Source organism: Perognathus longimembris, chromosome 5 (assembly GCF_023159225.1).
Source record: "Perognathus longimembris pacificus isolate PPM17 chromosome 5, ASM2315922v1, whole genome shotgun sequence".
NCBI lineage: Eukaryota > Metazoa > Chordata > Mammalia > Rodentia > Heteromyidae > Perognathus > Perognathus longimembris.
Window position 1 is genome coordinate 67656142 of NC_063165.1, and position 9119 is coordinate 67665260.

The window sequence follows — 9119 nt, forward strand, 5'->3', positions numbered from 1 at the left end:
AAAATTAAATCAGGGTTGTGAAAGCAAGGGTTAATAGCTAGAAATTTTGGAGCCTTTTAAGCATCAAGTATGAAATTTTTTCACATGGGGCAAGACTGGAACTGATACACTACAAACTTTCCTACTTCTTAAAAAATACTTTGAATATTTTGAAGTTATATATAAATTAAATAATCAATTATAATTAGCCGCCAAATGAAAAGGGGCTTTTGTTTCATTGTGAGTTTTTTTCTTTTCTTTTTTGCCAGTCCTGGGGCTTGAACTCAGGGTCTGAGCACTGTCCCTGGCTTCTTTTTGCTCAAGACTAGCACTCTAACACTTGGGCCACAGTGCCCCTTCTGGCTTTTTCTATATAGGTGGTGCTGAGGAATCGAACCCAGGGCTTCTTCCACTAGGCCATATTCCCAGCCCTCATTGTGGGGTTTTTATTTTTTGGGGGGTGGCTCACTTCAAAACAGCCTGTATAGCCTTTCCTGGTTTTGTATGTTTTCATTCCAGAGTAGTCAACCTTAGTTTTCCCTGGCAGGTTAACTAACATTTGGGTGAAAACTACATGACAGAAACAGGCTGCAAAGGAGGACAAGGGGAAGTATGTCCCTCTTGTCTTGACAAATCAGTGCCACACACAGAACCCACATTTTCTGCAGCATTCTCTTCATTATAGAGCTGTTTAATTCCATCATAGAAGTCATCCACTTCCATTTCCTCTACTTTGCAAAGCAGAGGTGTGCTTGCACCCACTGGCAACTGGGACATGATGACTGAAGGCTGCTGTACTTCTGACTAGCACTTCTGGCTTGCTGTTGTCCTTGGAGCAATCTGGGCCTGAGACAGAGGAGGGATGTAATCTGAACACTCCTTTGTCAGAGGTCACCAGTGTATGCTTGAGGGGATGGTAGACATAAACAGAATTTAAAGGCAGAGAAGACTGCAGAGTAGAAAGATGATGTGCCACTAGCTCCTGACAGTGGATCAACTGGGAGCTATCCCTCTGTGCTTTCAGAAGCAGTTCAATTGAAAGAGGAAGCCAATAGGGAATGAATTTCTCCATTTCCAAACTAACCATAGCCAGTGCAAGAATAGATCCTTTGACCTGCACAAGTGGGTTGCAGGCCATGCAATAAAGTAGCTGCTTGGTAAGTACTGCCAAATGTTGAGCTCAATTTAGGCAAATTGAAAAGTAACTGAAGCTTAGTTGACACTGCAATGGCATGAAAAATGTGAAGAAAATCCAGTGGTGTGCCTGGATGAGGATCCCAATTCAACTTATCCAGAACAATTCTCTCCATTCTCAAAATTTCAGATGAGCAACGGCCACAGAAACTATCTCTTGTCAATACCTGCAGCACTGGAATTTTATCATCTTCAACAGACTTGGCAGCTAGGAAAAAAAACAAAACCAACTGATTGCGATACAACTCAAATATTTTGGATGGGCCTTTACAGTAGCTACAAATCTGTCTAAAAGATGGCTAGCCCGCGCAAACTTTTCTGGGTAAAGGTTGAATTGGTACTTGAGCTTAGCCACCGAATTACTTCATCTCTCCCGGATGGAGAAACATTCTGATGTGCAGGCATTTTAGGCCCATCCACCTTCCACATCTGTGCTTCCCCAGAGATTGCCTTTTCCAGTAGGAAAGACAATTTCTGATTTCCCAAAGGCCCTGGAAACTTCATGATATCCAATCGAGCTGTCTGCCAACCAGCTTAATGTAGCTCTTCTTCTTCTTCTTCTTCTTCTTCTTCTTCTTCTTCTTCTTCTTCTTCTTCTTCTTCTTCTTCTTCTCCTTCTTCTCCTTCTTCTCCTTCTCCTCCTCCTCCTCCTCCTCCTCCTCCTCCTCCTCCTCCTCCTCCTCCTCCTCCTCCTCCTCCTCCTCCTCCTCCTTCTCTTCTCCTCTCCTTCTTCTCCTTCTCCTTCTCCTCCTCCTCCTCCTCCTCTTCCTCCTCCTCCCCCCTCCCTCCTATTTCCCCCTCCTTCCTCTCCCCCTCTTCCCCCTCCCCTCCCCTCCACCATACCCCTCCTCAGGGACAGGGGCTCTGATGAGGAGGGAGAAGAGGGGGGACCAGGTTGGGGGTGAGGGCACAGGCCTTCATGACCTCGGATCCAAGGCCATCGCTGCTGGTGCACGGGTCGGGGGGGGCTCCCACTCCCACGGGGAAGTGGGGGCCGGGGGGGGCAGGACAGGGGGTGCAGAGGCCGGGGTGCTGCCCCTGCCAGGAAAGCAGCTTCGAGGGGAAATGATGAAAGGGGAAAGGGAGGAAAAAGAAAAGGTAGGGAATGGGGGTAGGGGGGGATAAGAAAAAGGTGGAGAAGAACTCTTAGAATCTTGACAGCATTATTATCCATATATAGAAAACACTCTTTAAAATGACTTTCACAAAGATCCCTTTAATTTTTCTGTAAGTAGAATAACTTTATCTTCTAATCCTGATCATCTTCTGATCCTGATTGCAGAATCCTGTCAACTAAGTTTCCTGCCAAATGCATTTCTTATGTCACTTCCCAAATTAAATAAGAAAATAACTTTTAGGTCTCCTTTGCCAGGTAGGTCACCAGTGCATTCTCAATATATGCTGCTATAGAAAACAGACAATCAACCTACTTACTTACCCTTTTTTTTTTTTTTTCTTTGCTAGTTATGGGGCTTGCACTCACAGCGGGGGACCTATCCCTGAGCTTCTTCTGCTCAAGGCTAGCACTCCACTACTTGTGAGCCACAGCTCTGCTTCTGGTATTTTCTGTTTATATGGTGCTGAGGAATCGAACCCAGGGCTTCATGCACGTTATGCAAACACTCTACCACTAAGCCACATTTCCAGCCACCTTTCTTTTTTTATTGTTGTTATTTTGTCTTTTTTTTTTCTTTTGCTAGTCCTGGGACTTGAACTCTGGGTCTGGGTCCCCGAATTTCTTTTGCTCAAGGCTAGTGCTCTACCAATTGAGCCACAGCTCTACTTCTGTTGTTTTTTTATGGTAAGAGGCTTTGGACTGAGATTCTCACATCTCAGCCTCCTGAGGAGCTGGGTTACAGGTGTGGACCACTGGACCAGGCCTTCTCACCTTTTTTTTGCCAGTCCTGGGGCTTAGACTCTGGGCCTGAGCACTGTCCCTGGCTTCTTTTAGCCCAAGGCCAGCACTCTACCACTTGAGCCACAGCGCCACTTCTGGTTTTTTCTGTTTATTTGGTGCTGAAGAATCGAACCCAAGGCTTCATGTATGCAGGGCAAGCACTCTACCCCTTGGCCATATTCCCAGCCCCCTTGTTTTAAGATTAGAAGACACCAAAATCTTTTATGGGGGAAAAGAGGCAGGATAGATAGATCATAAGAGGCAGGGAAATTATATTATTTTTAATAAATATTCAATGACCTAGACATAGATATTGAAACCTGTATGAAGTTGAGGAAAAGCAGTTAAGCTCCTCTCTTATCATATGCTCTTTCGGTTGTTGGGTTAAAAGAACAGAAGACAAAAAAAGAAACTACTATCATCTGCCTTCTCTGACCTGATAAAAACTTGAGAAATCTTCATGAATTGGTAGAGACAGAAAGAATGAAATGATGGTCTGGTGAAAGGAAACCCTGATGGTTGACTTAGTTTTGAGTAGGCCTCACCCATGTTATATACCCAGAACTCTTGTCTAGGTTAGAAATTGCTAGACTAACTTGTATTCTCAGCTCACAAATTCTAAAAATGTATAGATAGAAACTATCCCTTTGCTTCTTTCACTTATTTCCTTTCTTAGGGAAAGCAGGACATACTTCTTTTTCTTGTCCATTTTTCTATATTTTCTCCTGTTTTACTAAAACCAATCTTTACTAAACCTTTAAAAATCACCAAATAAAACAATTGAAGGGAAAGTTTTCTTCTAAAAAAGGACTACTAATGGGAAATAAATATATAAAGAAATGTTCAACATCCCTGACAATAAAGGACATGCAGATCAAAACAACATTGAGGGCCGGGAGTTTGGCCTCCTGGTAGAGTGCTTGCCTAGCATGCATGAAGCCCTGGGTTTGATTCCTCAGTACCACATATATAGAAAACGGCCAGAAGTGGCTCTGTGGCTCAAGTGGCAGAGTGCTAGCCTTGAGCAAAAAAAGCTCAGGGACAGTGCCAAAGCCCTGAGTTCAAGTCCCAGGACTGGCAACACACACACACACACACACACACACACACACACACACACACACACACATTGAGATTCTATCTTATTGTAGTTAGAGTGGCTGTCAAGAAAACAGTATGAGAGTTGGCAAGGTTTTTAGGAAAGAGGACCTTTTATACAATGTTTGTAGAATACAAATTAGTACAATCACTATGGAAATCAGTATGAAGGTTCCTCAAGAAACCAAACCTAGAACTGCTGTTATATCCCTGGAATGTATATCTAAAGGAGCAAGAGCGAAGAGTCATTGAGATATGTGAACATCCATATTTACAGCAACACTATTTACAATATTCAAACAATGAACCATCCTAGTTGTCCAAATGCTGATGAATAAATAAAAAGAAATGTGACACATACAATGGTGTATTATTCAGCTATAATTAAGAATGAAATTATATCTTTTGCAGGAACTAGCGATCATATTGACCAAGACAAATAAAGTTTAGGATGGTAATTACCACATATTTTCTTTCATATGCAGAATCTAGATTTTAAAAAATATAAATAATAATAATATGGCATGATTGAAAAGGGGGTCTTTCTGAAGGAAGTCCTAATGGGAAGGGAAACAGTATGAAGGTGATGGGAGGTATGATTAAAGCACATCATATATAGACATGTATGAGAACATGTGTAATAAAACTCATCTAAAATTATTTTTAAAGAATTCTTTCTGTGCCCGCCACAAGCTGTCCTTGCCTCTTTCACTAACATCAGCTTTAATATCTTTCCTTGCTTGTAATGGATGTTTTTCTGAAATCTCCAATGCATTATGCTAATTCTGTCCCTCGTGTCCTCGTTTTTGACTATAATCCTGATCCTATCTGCACATGGCTGAGTCCTTTTTTTCTCTTCTAGGCTTCATTTAACTACTATTTCTTAGAAATAAGACTAAAATGAAAGACCCTAAAAACGCCTTGTTAGTTTACTTCTATCATATTTCTCCTAGTCATACTTTTATGTATGCATACATGTACTATGTATGTACTGTATATGTGTATTATATGAGTTTAAATATATGTATATATGTACATATATATGCATTTTACAGTGCTGTGTATGCTAGGTAAGTGCTATTTTTATGGGTAAGACATGTTATGGGGTTCGAGGGAGGGGATTCCCCATCCCTCCAAGAGTCTACCACTCAGAGACAGTCCCAAGCAAAAAGATGGATTTATTGGGGAAGCAAAAAGCCAACTGACTGGCCAGGGACACAGCACAGAATTGGGAGCTGCCACCGTGACCCTGAGCAGTCCTCAAATAGGGGGCTTATAAAGGTAAAAGCTTAGCACAGATGTAGGGGCTTGACACAGGGGGTAGAGCATGCAGTAAGTTCACAGATGTAGGAGGTTGACACAGGGAGTAGAGCAAATAACAAACTGAAAGGATGTGTCCCAGCCATCCCAGGGGGCCATTCGGAGATGGTCACAGACAGAAGAAGAAGGTTCATAAGGAGGTTTATTAGGGGGGCCATATCTCCCATGGGAGAGGAAGCAACATGGGGTCTGCATCTTATCCAGGTGGCAGCTTCTCTGGGGCTAAAGGGAAGTAGGTAGGTCTTAGTAGTGAGCAGGAGTGGCCCATTAGGTATGGGTGGATCTGGGGGCTAATGGGAGGAGCTGAGTACCTGAGGCAGGGGAAATGCTAACATTCCCCATTTGTTCTTTATTAATAACTGGGGAAGGGTACCAGGCCAGGAGTATGGGCGGAGGTTGTTTCTTCTGTAGCTACTTCTTGCTGTAAAGGGGTGAAGTAGTCAGGGGTCCCCAATTCATCGTTTGACCAGGTACCATCCAAGAAGTATTTGCTTGACAGTTTGGTTGGTAAAGGTCCTCATCATTTCCATGAGAATGGTTATCAGGGCCAAAGGGTGTCATGGTCGCCTCTGGCTACCTCCTGCAGCTTGTGTACACCAAGGAGTCACTGGGTCTGGGATCTTCAGTATCCAGATCTGCACTGGGCAGAGCAGTGTAAGTGAAGCCTCCAGTTGTGTGTAGTAACAGGATGGCCTGAACCGCAAGTTCCCAGGTGGCGCCCTGGGTGAGGGATGTTATCCTCTTAAAAGAGACTTTTGAAAAGGTCAGGCAAAAGGCTAACAAGCTGACAGGACCAGTTGACATGAATGACATGGAACACACCTTGGCCACAAGCCAGAAAAATTCCATTTGGAACATAAACCCAATTGTGGCCCACTACAAGGAAGGAGGAATAACTGGACTGGGGGCAGGAAGGGACTGTTTAGGGATAGTAGACTGGTTGGGAGTAACCAGTCAGAGGCTAATATATATACAAATAGCAAGTTCCTACCCAGACGGAAAATGGACAGGTATGGACATTAGGTGCGCAAGCAACTATTCCTCTTGATCTCCTGGCTCTGATTAATTTTGAAAGGGCAAGTTTAAATTGACTCCATTTAAGATGAGACTTCATCTCCTCTTACTCCTCTCTACGGTTCCTCGTTGTCAGGATTGACCTCGTCCTGAAGGTCTAGGTGCTCATTGTTTGGATAGCTTGTCCCAGTTGGCATTCATGGGGTTTGAACTCAAAGCCTGGGCACTGTCCCTGAGCACTTCTGCTAGAGGCTAGCACTCTACCACTTGAGCCACAGTGCCGCTTCCAGCATTTGGCTGGTTATTATAATATGAGTCTCTTGAACCAAGCTTCCAGTCTGGCTCTTTGCTGGTTAGTTGGGAGATGGAGTTTTAGAGGGATTTTTTTTTCTGCCAGGGCTGGCTTTGAACTGAAATCAAATGAGTCTTAGCCATAAAAGCCCTTTTTATTTCCAATTAAAGCAACAGGAAAACAATAGGAGTAGAGCTTACCTGTAACTTGTTGAGAATTGACCAACAAGTACTTGCCAGAGTTCTGCAATGACAAAACTCAGTAGATATGATAGGAGTCTTCAAACAATTGATTATCACTTTAAAGTTCCTTGGGCTATTTAACCACTAGCATTGTGCCAAGAATCCAAACTTGGCACCTTTTTGCTATTTACCAAAATGCATCTAACTTCAAAATAGCATAAAAACCAAATCATATCATTTAACATTACCGGCAGGTGGAAGAGTACACAAATGAATAATAAGAGGGCAATGGGTCAGGACAATGTAAAAGCCTCAGCTTCAATGGATCCAAAGTGGCTGTGTCTTCCATCCCGAATCAACAGGCTTCATTAGTCATGTGTGATGGTGGCAGGCAGGAGAGATGTGTTGGATCTGGGCGAGGCTGTAATGGCATCTCTCAGAGTCCATTGGATAGATTGTCATACCTCCTGCTGGGTTGCCTGCAAATTTCTATACAAACTGGTTAAAGACATTTGAAATCTCCCAGTATTCACTGGTTGCTTATTCTGACTACTCTGGCTTTTGTAGGCTGGTGCTCTACTGGTTTAAGGAGGGTGAAAACTTTAAAAAGATTTTTGAAGGCCTGGGCCTGTTCAGACCTTTTCCCAGTCACAAAATCCACACAGACCAAAAGCCAACAACCAAGTCTGCTCTCTGCAGTGGCCACCAACAGTTTCTGAGACACAGAGGGGGAAGACACCAGTGTTACCCCAATGCAAACCTGTGGCCACCAAACACAACTCTGATGCTTTTAACCTTGGAGTAAGACTCATAACCATGTGTCTTAACTTACTACACACTTGAAGTCTCAGCTGCAACTCTGCCATAACAGGCCTAGTATAAACCCAACTCTAATCTTGGAAGTATACTAAGTCTTTTAGAACTGAGCTAGCTACTTGAGGCAGGCAGAGCCAGGGCAGGAGTGCTCTAGGCCTGTCAAAATCTTCACAAGAACACCACCAATGATTCAGAGATATGGCTAGGCTGGACAGGCACGGGAGACACCCATGCTGAAGAGGGTCCAGAATGCACTTCATTTGTTCCCTGAGCGGTCTCCCATGCAAGAGAGACAGAATAAGGAATCACCAGTAGTGAAACCAGGCAGTTGAAGAACAGACTATGGAGGTAGCTTCCTGTAGTCACGGACCGCCACCGTCCACACAGCTAGCACACGTGTCGACCTGTATCCTGACTCACTACTAACTGCATCCTATAAATCAAAATATCAATCCTGGGTCAGGAAAATCAAGGTCAGCACCCACATTTGCACACTCGTTCCAAACTGACTCTGGTCCCTTGCTCTTAAAGAGTTTATGAGAGCACAGGAGAGAAAATAGAGAAGCAAAAATCTTAGCCTACTTTATCAGAGTTGCCAGGATCAGATGTACATTTGACTTTTAGCATAGATGGACAAACAATAACATGCTGGTTTTACATCAGTGTACTTATACCATGTGCTGCATATTTGGACCTTTTGGCGTTTTTCTTAGACACATTTGCTTGCACTCAAACATGATCAGTTTGGGTTTATTTTTTATTTTTTTTTGCCAGTCCTGGGGCTTGAACTCAGGGCCTGAGTACTGTCCCTCACTTCTTTTTGCTCAAGGCTGGCACTCTACCACTTGAGCCACAGTACCACTTCTGGCTTTTTCTATGTATATGGTGCTGAGGACTCAGGGCTTCATGTATACGAGGTGAGCACCTTACCACTAGGCCATTTTCCCAGCCCTCAGTTTGGGTTTAAAACTGAGTTTTTTCTTTTGGCTTGGAGTCTGGTGATTGGAGTCAGGATAACCTCCAGGCTGTTTACTGTGACACTACCCACAGGCTTCAAGGATCAGTTTAACACAAGACTTAAAGTAAGTTAAAATAGTAGTCAAAAGCAAGTAATTTTGATACCATGATGCCAGTTTTTACATATTTTACACACAGACAGACAGACAGACACTGTGCACAAGCTTTGGGGTGTGCTTAGATTTTTAATTGGCCATGCAAGTATTCTGGAATTTCAGTGGCAAAATGACATAATTTTGCCCATATTTTAGAACCATGTGGTCAGTTAGAAAGCAAAAAGGAACTTTTCCAGTGAGCAAAAATTTTCACA

At 43.3% G+C, this 9119-nt stretch overlaps 1 pseudogene; it reads right to left on the reverse strand.

Moving 5' to 3' along the window:
* Positions 1-440: 440 nt before the first annotated feature.
* Positions 441-1839, reverse strand: LOC125351956 (annotated as a pseudogene).
* Positions 1840-9119: the final 7280 nt, after the last annotated feature.